We start from the raw sequence: 18,961 nt of genomic DNA on the forward strand, positions 1-18,961 counted from the left end.
AGATACTCCCTGAACTGATAAGACATTGCTTGAAGTCATAGGGATGAAAAGAAAATAACGAAAAATTTTAGTTTTCCGGGAGAATTACTTATGATAAATTTGAAACCAAGCCAAATGAAATAAATCTATTCATTCGTATTGTATAAAGTTAAAATCCCAGGAATTTTATTCCCTTACTCGGGCATAATTGCATAATAAATAAATATATATATATATCTATTATATATATATAATATACATATATATATATATATATATATATATTATATATTTATATTATTTATTGCAGTTATATAGATATATACATAGATCTATATATGGTTTTAACTTATTAGACTATTAACCAACAGCAACAACAGGCAGTTTCATTAGTGTGGCACAATAATAAAGTAATTAACATTATAAATTTCGAAAAAAGATACCTCTTATGAATCACTACAACATTGCTCTTGCTTAAATAATACAGTATCGATATAATATATATATATATATATATATATATATATATATATATATATATATATATATATATATATACACACGTATGCTTTAAATTATTAGTATATTACGAACGCAACAACAACATTATAGAGCTTCACTACTATATTTCTCTAAATTTCCTGAATTTCCTGTTAACTACCTTCATATAGTTCCACACTTGAAGCTAACATGAGGTGTAATAACAAAATTTATCGGCTTTCAGCGCTCTCAGGTAGCGTATTTACTTGCAAGAACTGAAATGCAATATTGCTGACAGAAAACGTGATTAGAATATTGTGTACCTATGTCACGAAATATTAAAACCGAGAATGAGGAGAAAAAATCAGTATGAGGAGAAAAAATCAGTAAAGATGCAAAAACCGAAATCACAATACATCTACATATACATGCACGATAAACATATACGTTAAAAAAAGGTAACACCTTGACTTCGCTACTGGTCGATTAGTTACCTAAAGAACAGCACGAGTAGAATAATAAACGAAAAATCTTAGTTAGTTTGTTTCATCTTTCTACTCTCGCACGGTCCTATATTTTTACGCATCACCACAAACAAAGCGATAACAACTACAATGCTTAGGAGAAGCTTGGAAGAATCCAGTCATGAATGGTTACGATGTTCAATGAAAAAATTCGTCTGAATAAACACAACATATCAAAAGGATCATTAGTGACTTAGATTTTATTATGCACTGCAGTTGTTATTGCTTTCCTCGTGCGGATGCTAAAAATATAGGACGTGCGAGAATATCAGAAAGATGGCACAAACTAGCATGCATTTATGTATGATGTATATATACATATATATATATATATATATATATATATATATATATGGGAGTGTGTATGAGTGCGTGACTATAATTGTAATAACCACAATACCCTCTAAATTTACAAATAGTACAATATTTTTTATTTTACAAAACGTCAGATGCAACAATAACGACAATCATATCTGTGTTACTTGCACATTCGTGATTTTTTTATATTTAAAAATATCAAACCACAACTATTGTTTAGTGTCATATACACTGCCTTGGGAGAACGCACGGCCAAACAGAATTATAATTAATAATAAGTGCTTCTGCGCAGGATAGAGTATTATTTCTTACGTAAACTCAGAATCAAATCCGTCCCTCTATCTCCATCACACAAACTACTATTATGGCAATATGTATAACTTTCTGCACTAATAACGGGAAAAGGATGAGAGAAACCGCTTCCGGAATACGTGGCGGTGTTTCTGAATAATCTGCCAACCCTTTTAGTGGTCTCGGAAACACTTCCATTATCGAGTCTACCATTATTTTCAGTTTTATTGTCTTTTTTTTTTTTAAAGAGTGCGTTGTTGCTTTAATGGAGGTCTGATTTAAAACTTCAGAGGCCTTTTTTAACGAGCGATTTATTTTTCTTATCTGGGTATCGAGACCCTCTTTATCCGAAAGTGAACAACAGTATTTCTATCTTAGCTACTACGCAGCACATACAAATTAATGTAAAAGGTGACTTTGAAAAGCTGCTACATATATTCATATCTTACAGCAGATTGTCTTTAACAGGCGGATGAAGACAAAAGGTAAATTCATAATATAAATATATATATATATATATATATATATATATATATATATATATATATATATATATATAAATGTTTAGATTTTCTTAAGCAAACTCAGAAAATACTTGATTACTTGAAAGGAAAATTTTGGTTAGATGGATAGGTTTTCCGGCATTGGCAGGGTAAAACCAAAGACTGAGTTAGACGGTGAAGAGGAGAATAAGTAAATAGAGACGGTATTATACTTTTTATTCTGCTCATAAAAACGTAATGAAATTGAAGGCAGTGATACCAAATTCACTGAAAATATAGGATCGGAAAGTAAAATAAAAAAAATCAAGCAGGAGGTTCCTCTCCACGAATAGGAGAAAACTCGCTGTCCTTTCACCTTTACACTTCCTGTTCAGATTCACTGTGTTATTGGTAGATACAGCAACATTAACAGAACAGATGAATCGACATATTCATTTTCCCGATTCCATCATTTATAATTTAGCTTATGATCCCTTTAACAGATGTCTAAATATCCGCTAGGGAAATGAACCTTGCCTCTTCCCAAATGACATTGGTCCATATTAAACCTTTCTTTTGGTACGCCTTTATTCCCTGAATTATGAGGGACCTTACGGTGTCATCAAAGTAATGTCTCGCCAATCCTCGTTCGCTGGTTTGTGTTATGATTACTAATGCAAAAGAAGCCCCTCAAATACAAATACTTCCATTTCTGATATGACAGCTTATGCTCTCGGAGTACTCCAGATACTGTTCTGATGCAAGACTTTGACAGATCTGGGGATCTTTGATAATGAAATAGAATATTGTTAGTCAGGTTTCTTTAGTTTTGTCAATACAGAAATCGTTGATACATAGACAGTGTGTTGGCAGTTTATTGAAAGTAAAATGTTCAAAATTACTGATTTAATAATAATAATAATAATAATAATAATAATAATAATAATAATAATAATAATAATAATAAAGCCCTCCACTGGAGCCTGTGCAAGAAACATCAGCTACCTTGCAGTAAATAAGTGGTACGAGCACCAACCTGAAGGAGTGATAGAAAACGATCAGGCAAAGATCCTCTGGGGCTATGGTATCAGAACGGATAGGGTGATACGTGCAAACAGACCAGACGTGACGTTGATTGACAAAGTCAAGAAGAAAGTATCACTCATGATGTCCCAATACCATGGGACACCAGAGTTGAAGAGAAAGAGAGGGAAAAATGGATAAGTATCAAGATCTGAAAATAGAAATAAGAAGGATATGGGATATGCCAGTGGAAATCGTACCCATAATCATAGGAGCACTAGGCACGATCCCAAGATCCCTGAAAAGGAATCTAGAAAAAACCTAGGAGGCTGAAGTAGCTCCAGGACTCATGCAGAAGATGTGATCCTAGAAACGGCACACATAGTAAGAAAAGTGATGGACTGCCTATAGGAGGCAAGGATGCAAGCCCGGAACCCCACACTATAAATACCACCCAGTCGAATTGAAGGAGTGTGATAGAGCAAAAAAAAAAAAAGAAAAAAAAAAAAATAATAATAATAATAATATGTTTTATTAAAAAATGATTGCTGCCTCAGCTGCATTAATTTTATACAGGTTCTTCTCTATTTTTCTAATTATTGCTTTCTCATTGTTGCTTAAACTGGTGAGCAACGCACCAAAGGTTGACATATCTCAATTAGGTCAAACGATTGGATTTTATTGGTAAAAAATTTCAGTGGGGGTAGTCAAATTTTCAGGTATATCCCGAAGAGTTTATTGCAGATAGAATTGATGTTAAATTCTATTTCTTTTCTATCCTTTCGATTCTTTCCGGACGTTTCGTCTGAATAAACCTCAGACATCCTCTTGGGCGGAAGTGGGTGAAGGATTGAAGTGAGAGGGTGAGTCCAGCTGCTTATATTGCGGTGGCGCAGCGTGGGGCGTCATGCCGCTGCCTTTTCATTGGCTAGTTGGTGGGGAGCTACTTTTTCATTGGCTGCCTAGCTGCGGGCTCAAGCCAGCTACCGATCGCATGCTCAGCAGGCGCGCCGATCTACTCAGCTGCATATCATCACGCCGGGCTTCATTTTGATTGGGTAAAGGCCGCGTGACGTCACTGCTGGTATTGTTCATGGTATTAATGTCGTCTTCGGTGGTATTTTCTTCTTGAATTGGAGCGTTTTTGGGCGGCGATAGGGTGATGTTTGCCATTACTGGAGTGTTCCTTCGCATGCAGGTCGGGAGCAAAAAGGCCTCCTGTGTCTTGTTCATGGAAGGCTTTTGCTCCTGGATGAGTAACACCTCCAGGAGGCGCAGACGGCGAGGGTCGGGTGCTCTCCTTATTATCCTGGTGTTACAGATAATACAGTAGCGGGAGATTGTCTCTCGGTGGGCGGATAAGACAGCCACCTTCGTCTTAATAACAATGAAGTAATACCATGAGAAGCTCGACGCTATCCTGTCCGACTCCTCAAAGTTTGAACGTCTCACACGGAACCCCACGGAAGACATCAAAAGGGATGCCAACTGTGTCATCAGTACCATTAATGCCGCAACCAACGCAGTCCACCTGCCTCCCATCCAAGGGGACTTTAGCCTTGGTTACATCTATGGGAACGGTAAAACCCATAAGGAAGGCAACCCTCTCCGACCAATTATCAGTCAGACACCCGCCCCGACTTACGCCTTGGCCAAGCGCCTCAATCAAATTTTGACTCCCTACGTCCCGAGCCGCTATAGCCTGAGTTCATCGGTGGAGTTCCTTGAAGAAATTCACGACTCCCCCGGCACTGGCATCATAGCATCCCTCGACGTAGAATCCCTATTTACCAACGTTCCCGTTGACGAGACCATTGACATCATCATGGATCGAGTCTACCGAGACCCGTTGACGGCCCCACTCGATATCCCAGAAGCCTCTTTTCGCACCTTGCTGGACATCTGTATGAAGAGGGCCCCCTTCTCCACCCACCGAGGACAGATGTTCCGTCAGAAAGATGGCGTTGCCATGGGCTCTCATCTGGGAGTCCTTTTTGCCAACTTCTATATGGGCACCGTAGAAGAGAGGGTCTTCGCCCAGAGCCAGCACCCCCGCAAATATGCCCGTTACATAGACGATATCTTTGTGCAAGTCGACACCGAGGATGAGGTAGAAGCCCTACGTCGCCGATTCCAGCAATGCAGCGTGCTAAACTATACAGTCGAGTTTAGCACCAACGATCGGCTTCCCTTCCTCGACGTCCTTATAACGAAGAGAGAAGACGGTCTCCGCACTTCTGTCTACACGAAGAAAACAAATTTAGGAATGTGCCAACGGGGATAGCGAGTGTCCTGACAGGTTTAAGAGCACTACCGTCAGGGCCTTGTGGAAAAAAAGGGGCCCTCTCCCATTGTTCTACCTGGCAGGACACACACCTCGAGCTTGATAGAGCTTCACAGATGCTCGTGAATAACGAATATTCTAATAAGCTCATCAATCGAGAAGTGCGCACCGCCCTCGAAAGATGGTACTCGAACGAGGAAGAAGACCCACAACCCCGCCAAACCGAGAACATCAAGATATATTATAAGGCCTTCATGCACTCTCAATACCGTGAGGAGGAGAAGGCGATGAAGAAGATCATTAAGGAGAACATCCTCCCCATTGAAGAAGGCAAGATAGTGGACCTTATAATATACTACAACCCGGAAAACAAGAGACCTTATCATGATAAATAACCCCTCACTGCCACCAGGAGACCCCCTCAAGTAGACGAACGTAGTATACCAATACATATGCCCCGCCCGAGGATGTCCTGGGAAGTACATTGGAATGACTACCATGCGTCTTGCGAAGAGAATCTCCTGTCACGCTCAATAAGGGGCTATCAAGAACCACGCCCTCAACGCCCACAGAGACACAATCTCCCCCGACTGTATTATCCATAACACCAGGATAATAGGGAGAGCACCAGACCCTCGCCGTCTTTGATTCTTTCTTCCTCTCACCCCCTTCTACGCCTCCTGGAGGCGTTACTCATCCAGGAGCAAAAGCCCTCCATGAACAAGACACAGGAGGCCTTTTTGCTCCCGACCTGCATGCGAAGGAACACTCCAGTAACGGCAAACATCACCATATCGCCGCCCAAAAATTCCCCAATTCAAGAAGAAAATACCACCGAAGACGACATTAATACCATGAATAATACCAGCAGTGACGTCACGCGGCCTTTACCCAATCAAAATGAAGCCCGGCGTGATGATATGCAGCTGAGAAGATCAGCGCACCTGCTGAGCATGCGATCGGGAGCTGGCTTGAGCCCGCAGCCAGGCAGCCAATGAAAAAAGCAGCTCCCCACCAACTAGCCAATGAAAAGGCAGCGGCACGACGCCCCCGCTGTGCCACCGCAATATAAGCCACCTGGACTCACCCTCTCACTTCAGTCCTTCACCCACCTCCGCCCAAGAGGATGTCTGAGGTTTATTCAGACGAAACGTCCGGAAAGAATCGAAAGAATAAAAAAGAAATAGAATTTAACATCACTTCTATCTGCAATAAACTCTACGGGATATACCCGAAAATTTGACTACCCCACTGAAATTTTTTTTTTTTTTACCAATAAAATCGTTTGACCTAATTGAGATATGTCAACCTTTGTGCGTTGCTCACCAGTTTAAGCAACAATGAGAAAGCAATAATTAGAAAAATAGAGAAGAACCTGTATAAAATTAATGCAGCTGAGGCAGCAATCATTTTTAATAAAACATAACATTTTTTTTTTTTATCACAGTCCTCCAATTCGACTGGGTGGTATTTATAGTGTGGGGTTCCGGGTTGCATCCTACCTCCTTAGGAGTCCATCACTTTTCTTACTATGTGCACCATTTCTAGGATCACACTCTTCTGCTAGAGTCCTGGAGCTACTTCAGCATCTAGTTTTTCTAGATTCCTTTTCAGGGATCTTGGGATCGTGCCTAGTGCTCCTATGATTATGGGTACGATTTCCACTGGCATATCCCATATTCTTCTTATTTCTATTTTCAGATCTTGATACTTATCCATTTTTCCCTCTCTTTCTCTTCAACTCTGGTCCCATGGTATTGCGACATCAATGAGTGATACTTTCTTCTTGATTGTGTCAATCAACATCACGTCTGGTCTATTTGCACGTATCACCCTATCCGTTCTGATACCATAGTCCCAGAGGATCTTTGCCTGATCGTTTCCTATCACTCCCTCTGGTTGGTGCTCGTACCACTTATTACTGCAAGGTAGCTGCTGTTTCTTGCACAGGCTCCAGTGGAGGGCTTTTGCCACTGAATCATGCCTCTTTTTGTACTGGTTCTGTGCAAGTGCCGGGCATTCGCTTGCTATGTGGTTTATGGTTTCATTTTTCGTAGTGGACTTCCTACATATGGGAGAAGATGTTATTTCCGTCTATCGTTCTTTGAAATATATCTGGTTCTTAGGGCCTGATTTTGTGCCGCTGTTATCATTCCTTCAGTTTCCTTCTTTAGCTCTCCCCTCTGTAGCCATTGCCATGTGTCATCGCTGGCTAGTTCTTTAGTCTGTCTCATGAATTGTCCGTGCATTGGTTTGTTGTGCCAGTCCTCTGTTCTGTCTGTCATTCTCCTGTCTCTGTATATTTCTGGGTCTTCGTCTACTTTTATTAGTCCTTCTTCCCATGCACTCTTTAGCCACTCGTCTTCACTAGTTTTCAGATATTGCCCCAGTGCTCTATTTTCGATGTTGACGCAGTGCTCTATACTTAGTAGTCCTCTCCCTCCTTCCTTTCGTGTTATGTATAGTCTGTCCGTATTTGCTCTTGGGTGTAGTGCTTTGTGTATTGTCATATGTTTCCTGGTTTTCTGATCTATGCTGCGGAGTTCTGCCTTCTTCCATTCCACTATTCCTGCGCTGTATCTGATTACTGGCACTGCCCATGTGTTTATGGCTTTTATCATATTTCCGGCATTGAGTTTTGACTTGAGTATCGCCTTGAGTCTCTGCATATATTCTTTCCTGATCGTGTCCTTCATCTCTTGGTGTTTTATATCCCCTCCTTCCATTATTCCCAGGTATTTGTATCCTGTCTCATCTATGTGTTTGATGTTGCTCCCATCTGGTAGCTTTATCCCTTCAGTTCTCGTTACTTTGCCTTTTTGTATGTTGACTAAGGCGAATTTTTCTATTCCAAACTCCATCCTGATGTCCCAAGATACAATCCTTACAGTCTGGATTAGGGTATCTATTTCCTTGATGCTCTTACCATACAGCTTGATTTCGTCCATGAACATCAGATGGTTGATTCTGTTGCCTCTTTTCTTGAGTTGGTACCCGGCATCCATCTTCTGTAGTACTTTTGTCGTGGGAATCATGGCTACTACGAAGAGTAGTGGGGACAGTGAGTCGCCCTGGAAGATCCCTCTCCTGATATTAACCTCTGCTAGTCTTATTCCAGAGCTTGTAAGTATTGTATTCCAGTTGCACATTGTATTTTTGAGGAAGCTGATGGTGTTTTCCTCTGCCCCATATATTTTTAGGCATTCTATTAGCCATGTGTGTGGTATCATGTCGAAGGCTTTCTTATAGTCTATCCATGCCATGCTTAGGTTGGTTTTCCTTCTCATACTGTTCTTATTATCATTATTGTTATTATTATTATTATTATTATTATTATTATTATTATTATTATTATTATTATTATTATTATTGATTGCAGGTCCACAATAATATCGCATGTGAAGTATATAAAGTGTTTAATGATAAGAGCTTTCGAACCCTGCACCAGGTTCATCCTCAGCAAAGTGAACATTATGAATTTAAAAATCTTTCGAAGTAAACTTCTGAATAGGACAATTATTCCACTATGACGAACGCAAATGAAGGAAGCGCTCAACAGCCCAACTAGGTGATTCCGTTGTTGTTCGAATTCCTGCTGGTTATTCTGCTGGAACGTCTTGTGGGCTGTGATGATGCTGCACGGTGTTCCCTTGGCGATGCGGCTGCAATAATGCTGGACATCACGTCCCCCGTGTTGTAATCTGTCTGAGGGAGGAGAGCAGAAGAGGGGGCAGCATCAGGCGGAGAGAAAACAGAGCTTGTCTTAAGATTAAAATTTTTAACAAAGTTTTTAAGAATGCAAAAATTAACTAATGGGTCTTCCCCAACGAACGACTTGTTACCGTAAAAAGCTTGTCCTAAGTTTATGGCGGCACCTTCCACTAGTCTTCTTGTTTGGACATTGTTATTTTTAAAAATTATGTTAGATCCATCCCAATTCGGTCTATGGTTGTTCTTAAAAGCATGGGAGACTATTGCATTGTTCTGTGCATGAAGTGCATATGCTCGTTTGTGTTGTGGTTGATTCTGTTGCCCTACGTGCTTTTAAAATATGGAGAAATTCAGCACATACGATCAACTTTTAGAGGACTAAGATACCCCGATCATTTTATTGACAAAGCCATTTCACGAGCTAAGAAAGCATTTTATCGTCCTGTTAACAACCCCAAGGAAAAACCCAACAGATTCTTACCCCTCCCATTTAATCCCAACCTCGACAAATTATGTAATTACGTTAACAGTAGCCAGAAAGATACCAAAATAGTTTTTAAATACCCAAACACCATTAGCCATAAACTAATCAGAAACAACAATAACGATAAGAATACTATCATTCCGGGAGTATACGAAATACCCTGTCATGACTGCAAGGAAAAATATTTTGGGGAAAGTGGAAGAGGATTACCGACCCGATTAAGGGAACACAAACGAGCATATGCACTTCATGCACAGAACAATGCAATAGTCTCCCATGCTTTTAAGAACAACCATAGACCGAATTGGGATGGATCTAACATAATTTTTAAAAATAACAATGTCCAAACAAGAAGACTAGTGGAAGGTGCCGCCATAAACTTAGGACAAGCTTTTTACGGTAACAAGTCGTTCGTTGGGGAAGACCCATTAGTTAATTTTTGCATTCTTAAAAACTTTGTTAAAAATTTTAATCTTATGACAAGCTCTGTTTTTTCTCCGCCTGATGCTGCCCCCTCTTCTGCTCTCCTCCCTCAGACAGATTACAACACGGGGGACGTGATGTCCAGCATTATTGCAGCCGCATCGCCAAGGGAACACCGTGCAGCATCATCACAGCCCACAAGACGTTCCAGCAGAATAACCAGCAGGAATTCGAACAACAACGGAATCACCTAGTTGGGCTGTTGAGCGCTTCCTTCATTTGCGTTCGTCATAGTGGAATAATTGTCCTATTCAGAAGTTTACTTCGAAAGATTTTTAAATTCATAATGTTCACTTTGCTGAGGATGAACCTGGTGCAGGGTTCGAAAGCTCTTATCATTAAACACTTTATATACTTCACATGCGATATTATTGTGGACCTGCAATCATTGTTATCATTTTCGACACTGAAAATTGTGCCCATTATTATTATTATTATTAAATCAGTAATTTTGAACATTTTACTTTCAATAAACTGCCAACACACTGTATATGTATCAACGATTTCTGTATTGACAAAACTAAAGAAACCTGACTAACAATATTTCATTATCAAAGATCCCCAGATCTGTCAAAGTCTTGTATCAGAACAGTATCTGGCGTACTCCGAGAGCATAAGCTGTCATATCAGAAATGGAAGTATTTGAGTATTGTATTTGAGGGGCTTCGTTTGTATTAGTAATCATAACACAAACCAGGGAACGAGGATTGGAGAGACATTACTTTGATGACACTGTAAGGTCCCTCATAATTCAGGGAATAAAGGCGTACCAAAAGAAAGGTTTAATATGGACGAATGTTATTTGGGAAGAGGCAAGGTTCATTTCCCTAGCGGATATTCAGACATCTGTTAAAGGGATCATAAGCTAAATTATAAATGATGGAATCGGGAAAATGAATATGTCGTTTCATCTGTTCTGTTAATGTTGCTGTATCTACCAATAACACAGTGAATCTGAACAGGAAGTGTAAAGGTATAAGGACAGCGAGTTTTCTCCTATTCGTGGAGAGGAACCTCCTGCTTGATTTTTTTTATTTTACTTTCCGATCCTATATTTTCAGTGAATTTGGTATCACTGCCTTCAATTTCATTACGTTTTTATGAGCAGAATAAAAAGTATAATACCATCTCTAATTACTTATTCTCCTCTTCACCGTCTAACTCAGTCTTTGGTTTTACCCTGCCAATGCCGGAAAACCTATCCATCTAACCAAAATTTTCCTTTCAAGTAATCAAGTATTTTCTGAGTTTTCTTAAGAAAATCTAAACATTTCTTTTTTCGTTAACACTTAAAAATTACTCATCTCTATCATTTGAATTTATATAAATCTGTCGGCTGGAATAATATGTAATCACAATAATGAATGCAACTGACCCGAAGATTTAGTAAATGTATTTACATTACAAAAATTATAAACTTATTTTCACTATTTTTTCATCTCTCTCTCTCTCTCTCTCTCTCTCTCTCTCTCTCTCTCTCTCTCTCTCTCTCTCTCTCTCTGGCAACGCTATGCTTAGGTAAAACTATTATAAATTTAAGTTTCAGTGCTTGAGTTCTTTCACTAAATAGAGAACGCATCAAATATCTTACAAATGTGTAATGTTAGTGAATCACATATCATGTCTTGCTTGGGGACAGGCTGAACTGTAAGGGCAGCCTACTTGAGTGAAGAAATTTGGGTACGTAAGCGTTCTAACCGAGAGATCGCTCGTCTTGTCGTCAAACATGTACATTCGTTTGTACGGATGTTACAGGTCTAATAGACCAGGGCATTCCTTTTGGTGAGATCAAAGAGGTCAGGTGGTAAACGTCAGGTGTCAGGAGAGAAAACCCCCATCGTAAAGGTATGACACATATTTTGTAAGGCTTAGAAAACCGTTACCTTTGAAAAGAGAGAGAAGTGTGAAATACACTCTTTACTTAATTACTTTGAAAAGAGAGTGATGTGTGAAGTGTATCTTTTATCCATTGTTATCTTTATTACAGATGGGTTATATTCCATGGTACTAGAGACGGGATTCTCTAACCTGACTAATATAATGAACTTATTGACATTTTGGGTCTGGGAGTGAATTCTTAGTCAGGAGGGTAGAATGTTAACTTACTAGTTTTCTTTATGGGCAGATTTGGGTTTTTGTCATTATGACTTGTTAATCATTTTGTTCTATTCTATATTCAACTGCTTTGGGTAATAAATAGTATATTTTTATACTTACGAGATCTTAATAGCCTAATGACATGGTTGCAGACAGAGGGCACCATTGACAACAGGTAAGGGTTTCCAATATGTGTAGTTTATATAAAAGGGGGGTTAAGAGTGGTGACAGGAGGTTTAAGAGGCTTTTTATATACTTTATAAGCTGTAGGTACGCTAACGAAGAGACTGGTGACTAGTTAAGACATAGATTTTTTTTTTAGTAGGAAAAGGGGTTATAATCATGTCACAGGCAACTCAGGGCCACTTTTGCTGATTCAATGGGTTGGGTAGGGAGAAACTGTTCGTCTCTCGGGCTAAGTCAGTGTCAGCCATCTTGGGATTCTTGAATACCAGTATTTCAAAACGTGAAGGGGAAAAGTTTAATTTTCAACGTATTAAAGTGCCTCACAAGTGTGGTAAATAGTTCACGCATATTTGCGGTGCGTTTACGAATTCGGTTTCCAGTCATATGAAGATGTGAGTGTATTTTCAAGTTTTCTTTCTTATTTTCTTCTTTTTATCTTTTATATATTTTTTTTTACTTTTTTGTTTACTGGGCATGGGGCACGTTTGCCTTTTGTTATCCATTATTGTGGGAAGATTTGTATTAATTATTCTGGATTGGGTTTTGTGTATATAAATACATTGATGTTATTGAGATCCGGGAATCTTATAGAACAAAATAGCTTTCGGAAACAGAGAAAGATGGCGGATACCAAGAGTACCACAACGCTAGTACATCAAGTAACGAACGTGAGTGCGGGCGTGAGTCCATTCAGAAGGATGGTAGATGGCGTTCTATCACAACCTGTCCAAATTTTTATTGAAGGAGTGAATAATTATTTAGCGGGAAAGAATATGTTGGATGATATAGAGGCATTTAGAAAAGCAAAAGCTTTGCTAGATTTCAATAGGGGAGACCTCTCCCACCGTTGCAGGAGTTTCCAATTTACAAAATGTCATACCTGGATGGATTTGCAAGCATTTGTGAAAACAGCTTATGGCTCAAAGGAACACGGAGATATGGTGAGGGACCTTCGGGGTCTTTATAAACTACGGAAGGGAACTAATACCCTCGTAGAACATAGTTCAAAACTTTTTGACGCAGTGGCGGACTGGGTAGGAAAATTGAAAACATCTAGATGGGTTACAGGGAGTAATGTCTCTCTTGATAACATTCATAAACTGATCTATTTTTCCCTGCTCTTCCACGTTGTACCGGATACGATAGTGAATAGCTTTGATGAAAAGATTGAACCTACTTCAGACAAAGAATTACTTTATGCCCAAATTGAGAAACATATGTCTAAATGTCCCACTGTAGATAGCACAATTTTTAATGGGACAGGCCCGAGGGATAGAGTGCAAAGAGACACAGAATTTTCTCCTCCCCGTCTGTGCGCAAAAGTTAAACATAACAAAAGATCGATCGATCAAAAGCAACAGCAGTTGCGCTGTTTTAACTGCAATAAACCAGGGCATCCAAAGAAATTGTGTAGGGTTAAATATTGTGGAATGTGTAAGAGCACTGATCATTATTGGCAGTCTTGTCCGTCTCAGATACGGAGAGATGCGAGGCCTACACCTCAGGGTTCTGGTAATTATAATGTGAGAACTTCCCAGGCAGGTCAAACCATAGGGCAAAGGGATCGCGAAATTTTTGGAAGCCCGATCAACAAAAAGGGTACAGGTGATTGGTACATGCCATTGTCGTCTTGTGGGGGACGCCCCAGAGCCAAGGCCTATAGTCTATGGGGATGTGGATATCCTGATATTTATAGACTCGGGGGCATCAGTAAATCTAATGGACTATAATTTCTATCAATCCATGTTTTCCAATTACCCTTTGCAACCCTCAACGGAGACAGTGTGTGATGTGCAAGCCCATAGATTAAATACCCTGGGTTGTGTTCAAGTACACTTTACTCTCGGTGACAGAGTGTTAACAGAACCATTTTTGGTAATGAAAGGAATTGCGTTGGGCAACAGACTTTTGCTGGGTCATCCTGCTTGTAGAAGACACAAGATTTCGATCCATGCGGGTGTTAATGGGATAATAGTCGGGATACCTGGTGTTTTTCTGCCTTATGAGGATGTGAATAGAATGGAAGACATGGAGGTTATTGAAAGAGGAGATGTGCTCGTTGATATTAATGGTGGTGTTACAAGTGTTATGGAGAAAGGTAATATTAAAACACACGTTGCTGATATGGGAAATGATTACGGGGGTTCTATCAGAGTTCACAGTGATAACAATGGCGGTGATGATACTTTGGATGGTGATGTTGATACTAATATTGATGTTATTTCTGATACTAACAATGCTGGGGATGATACTGAGGGTGGTAATGTGTATGGGGCGGTGGAAAGGGGAGGTACTAACCACAAATACAGAGGTGTTTTATTCGAAGATATTATGTTACTACCTGGTTCGAAGACTATGGTCCAAGTTAAATTGAAGGAAATGAGAAAACCCACAGATGTGTGTGTTATTGAAAATAGCAAAAAGCTTAGAGGGGTTGTTAGCACGGCATTGGTGAACAGTGTATCCAAGGATGGGTTTACGTGGTTAGAGTTGCTAAACTGTAATGATACAGTTAGGAGATACCAAAAGAATACATATATATTGGATTTCTAAGATTGGAGTTGTGATAGTGGTTCAGTGGCTATCGTAGAGGGGAAACCTGAGTTTTCAGAGGCAGAAATGAAATTAAGGAAACGAATATTTAGAGAAAATTTAGCTAATGCACATTATAGCGAACACGTTGAAGCGATAAGCAACTCTTGGCAGAATTTGGGGATACGGTAGTCTTACAACGTGATAAATTGGGGTTGACTAATGTGTTAGAGCATAAGGTAAATTTGGAGAGCAACTCAAAACCTATTTATATTCCTGCATATCGCATACCTTTCAAAATCAGAGAACAGGTAGAGAAAGAGGTTAATAAATGGGAAGAAGAAGGAATCATTAGACCTAGCGTGTCTCCTTACTACTTTCCCTTGTTAGCGGTGCCTAAGAAAGACGGTTCTGTCCGTGTATGCGTCGATTTTAGACGTTTAAATGAAAAGATGATCCCTGACCGCTACCCAGTCGCTTGCATACCAGATCTTTTTGTTGAAATTGGGGGACATAATATTTATAGCTCAATTGATTTGCCGCAGGGTTTCTTACAGGTCCCTCTTAGTGAGAGTAGCAAGGAATATACAGCTTTTTCTGTGCCCAAGGGACACTATGAATTTTACGCGAATGCCTTTCGGTTTATCGGGCAGTCCGATGACCTTTACCAGGTTGGTGAACACAGTATTGCACGGGTTATTGGGCAAAAATGTTTTTGTGTATATGGATGACATCCTGGTTGCAACGGACACGATCGCACAACACCTGGAAGTGCTTACAGAATTACTTAGGAGGCTTAGATTAGTGGGCTTGAAAATTAGGCTAGCCGAGTGCTCGTTCTTGAAAAAGCAGATCACATACCTAGGCCACGTCATATCTAAGGAAGAAGTTAGAGTAAATGACGATAAAGTCAAAGCAATAGCGAATTTTCGCACCCCCCGATCAAAGAAAGAGATTAATTAAGTCATTCCTGGGTATCGCCGGTTTCTTCAGGAGGTATGTGAAAGTTTTCTCTAATATAGCAGCTCCCCTAACTGATGTATTGCGGGAAGACACTCAATTTCAATGGAAGGAACCCCAGGCGGAGAGTTTTCAAAAGCTCAAGGACGCGCTAATGAATCCCCCTGTTTTGAAGTTTCCAGATTTTAGTAAACCTTTCACATTAGTGACTGATGCAAGCCAAGAAGGTATAGGTGCTTGCTTTATGCAAAAGTTTGATGGGAAATTTCATCCTATAGCTTTTTATAGCAGGAAGTTCAGGACAAAGGGCAGCAACGAGAAGTCCATGGCCACCATAGATAAATAAGCCTTTGCAATAGTGTCGAGCTTAGTTCATTTTAAAATGTTACTGATGGGGAATAAAGTAGAAGTTCTTACAGACCACAAGCCATTACTAGATCTTTTTAATAAACCCGATTTGTCGCCAAAAAGAGCTCGATGGTTTTCAACTATCTGAGATTTTGATGCAAAGCTCAAATATATAGAAGGCAAATTTAATGTGGTTGCTGATGCTCTCAGCAGGAATTTTCACGACACGGAAGGTTTCCAAGTCGCGCAAGTCACTAGCGAGGCCATACAATGGGATATACCTCTCATAGAGCAAAGGTAAAATGAAGACGAGATTTTAGCAGATGCAAAAGCGTTTCTAAGAGGGAAATTAGTCAGAAACGTTATAAGTTGCCTTTTTCAGGTTTGGAGTTAGAAGGTAATCTATTGGTTAGGAAAATTAAATATAAGTTGAGAACCAGTGAAAGTAAAGGAGAAACGACACAGATTGTAGTTCCAAAGGTCCTAATTCCAGTGGTTTTGGATATAGTTCATTGCAGGTTCGGTAGTCCACACTTGGGAATAGAAAAAATGTATGATGAGGTTCGTGCTAAATACATTTGGAAAAACATGGGGAAAGATGTGGAAAATTTCGTAAGGAATTGTACGGTGTGCAACGCATGTAAGCCTGCAAGGACAACTTCATACAAATTAGGATCGTATCCTATACCGAGTAGGCCTTTTCAGAGAATACATATGGATATCCTGGGGAATTTTTGTGAGTCTAGATATGCGAACAAGTACTTGTTAGTGATAATAGATGAACTTACAAGGACAGTAGAAATTTTACCACTTAAGCATAAAACAGCCGAAGAAGTAGCCATAGTGTTTTTCAATGGTATCATTTGCAGATATGGCTCACCCGAAGTTCTTTTAACCGACAATGGGAGGGAATTTGTGAACAAAACTTTGGAATGTTTAGCTGAAGCCATGGGGATACAGAAAGTAACAATTATTCCAAACAGACCCGAGGCTAATGGGCTGTGGGAACGAGCAAACAGGAAAGTGCTCGAGGCTCTCAGGAAAACTGTAGGTGGTAATGATAAGAATTGGGACAGATATGTTAATGTTGTCAGACATAGTATTAACACTATGGTTAGTGATTCCATTAAAATGTCCCCATTTGAAGCTTTGTTTGGTTGTCCAGCACGAGGCACATTTGATTTGTTAACTATGCCTCATCATGGGGAGGATACGATCAAGGCGTTGGTATCCACAGCGAGAGGGAGACACGCTTGTCTCAGCCGTAATCTCGAATCCACAACCAGAGATATGGTACAGAAGAGTAATAGTAAAACGTCTGATCCTAAGATCAATGTCGGAGACAAGGTATTTTTAAAACTTAGCGTAAGGAATGAACTAAATTACAAATTAGGCCTGAAGTTTGAAGGTCCTTTTAAAGTCATTGAAGAGAAAATTGGAAACAGATTTGTAGTCTTAGAGGAAAAAACAGGTCGGTCGAGGTTATCACATATCTCGAAATTGAAAAGAATTGGTTGTGGTGATTAATATATTGCCACGCAATTGCATTTTTTTCTTTTTTTCCTGGCTGTCTGTTTTTTGCAATTTGGTAGCAAATGCTTTCACGTTTTTTTTTCTCTCTTTTATTTCCTTCTACTTTTTTTCTTGTTATGCACAAATCTGCAGCGTTTTGGCGTAAGATTTCGGGGTTAATATTTTATGTGGGAAGGTGTTGTAATACGGCAAATGTTTGTCTTCACTAAGATACGTGATAATATACATGTGATAATTCCTGTATATGATATTTGGAGAATAAGGGTTTCTGGTGTTACGAGTCTGACTAGACAAATCTGTAGTGCGGTTCGAAGCACCTGAGGTGTTCACAGGTGGATTTTTTGCTAATGTTGCTGTGATGAATCAGGTTGCGGATTTTTCCCTTTGGAATTGTAGATGTTGATTAGGGCATTCCATGGGAATGTATCATGTAAGGGGATTCTTTTCCGGCCATTTCTGGTCGATGGGATTGTTGCGGTAGCAAATTCCGTGATGGCGCACATTCCGTTTTGGTAATAATATTGGATTATGTATAGGTTTTCCTCTCGTGGGTGCGTTAGTAATGAGGAAGGTCGATTATTTTCTATTTTTTATTGTTACTTGATGTAAATGTCGTCCGAGAGAATTAGATAACTGACCGTTTTTTTTTCTTTGTTTTCTTGTTCTGTCAGATGCTGAAATATTGCTTTGCTTAATCATCGCCCTGGGGTTGATGGCGCTTGCAAAGACGAAAGTACGTCTGGGTCCTGGAGTGCTAATTGAGGAAGACCACTTAGTATGGTTATCATCTGATAAAGTTACGTTAAGTATTGAATTCGAGAGTCTGGGTTCAGCCAGATTGGAACTCGAGGAATCGCGGAGCAAAGTTGAAGGACTGGTCAACACGTTAAACGAACTTTAACTTCAAGAAATTTGTCTGCATCACTGGGACGTCTTTTAACGGAAATAAAAATACCTGCAAACAGGGTGCAAGGCGAGATCGTGGAAACACTCACTTGGGTCCCAGAGACAAAACCAGTTGGGGGGAGGGACCCGTCTAGAAGACAGAAAAGGGCAGTGCAGTTGTTGGCGGCGGGGGGTGTAGCTATTGCACCATAGCTGGGGTAGCAATAGCGAGTTTGGTGAAGGTTGGGATATTATAGGCGGAACTCGCTGAACATAGTAAAGCTCTGAATGCTCTAAGAGGGAGAAATGAGAAATTAGAAAACGGATTTAATGAGTTGAGGAAATCAAGTAACATATTAAA

Source organism: Macrobrachium nipponense, chromosome 8 (assembly GCF_015104395.2).
Source record: "Macrobrachium nipponense isolate FS-2020 chromosome 8, ASM1510439v2, whole genome shotgun sequence".
NCBI lineage: Eukaryota > Metazoa > Arthropoda > Malacostraca > Decapoda > Palaemonidae > Macrobrachium > Macrobrachium nipponense.